We start from the raw sequence: 893 nt of genomic DNA, 5'->3' as shown, positions 1-893 counted from the left end.
GTCTGCAGGTTCCGCGGTGACCCTGTCACCTCTGCTGGCTTTATAGTCCCATTGGCTGAGACTGAGTCCGACGTGAGGCAGGCACCCAATCAGCCAAGGGGTATTTCCAAGTGAAATCTCTCATTGGTCAACTCGCTGGGACCAATGAGAACTCAGAACACTGAATTGGACCGAGGGGCTCGCCGTCCACCGAGTACTGATCCGTCGCTGCTTCGCGACTACAATTCCCAGAGTTCCTGCGGCAGGGCTTCGGCTTCGGCTTTCGAAAATTCAAACCCAGTATTCCGTCTCCGCCGCGTCTTCCAGGGCTAATAAAAAAAACCTCGTAATCTTCCATCCGCGTCTGTGAATCTTTGTTCAGGGTCTTCAGACTTTTCCTTGCAGTTTTTACTATGAACGTCGGCACTCTGGCGTTCTTAGATTTCGTTCGTTTCTGCTCGGAGTCGCTTTCTTGCAAAGCTGAGGACGCCAAGAGCTTTCGGGTTGGCTGAGGTGATTTGACGTTGGAACGAGTTTGTCATTTAGTTTCTCAAGTTCATCATGAAGTTTTGTTAACACTGCTTTCTATTGAGCAAAGTAAAGACACACTTGTTTTATTGGTAGTAGTCACCGAGGGGTCGCGTTAGATATGTGATTTATTCTCCAAAGTATTTCTTAGATTATAACCCAGATCCCGCAGGCTGATCTGAAAATAACACATCCATCATACTCATTGTTGATGTTCTCTTTTACTGTCTGATTCTGATGTGTGCTCATATATTAAAGATACATGGATTGGTTGTTGTTGTTTGTTACAAGGAATTTCAAAGGGCTTAAATTTGGAAAGAGTGTGGGAGAGTTCCGGACTGTAGTCTTAAGCTCTTACCTCCAATACTTGGTAAGTAAATTTATAA

Source organism: Phodopus roborovskii, unplaced genomic scaffold (genome assembly GCF_943737965.1).
Source record: "Phodopus roborovskii unplaced genomic scaffold, PHOROB, whole genome shotgun sequence".
NCBI classification, from domain to species: domain Eukaryota; kingdom Metazoa; phylum Chordata; class Mammalia; order Rodentia; family Cricetidae; genus Phodopus; species Phodopus roborovskii.
The sequence above is the reverse complement of the archived record's forward strand: the minus strand, read 5'-3'. Positions refer to the sequence as shown.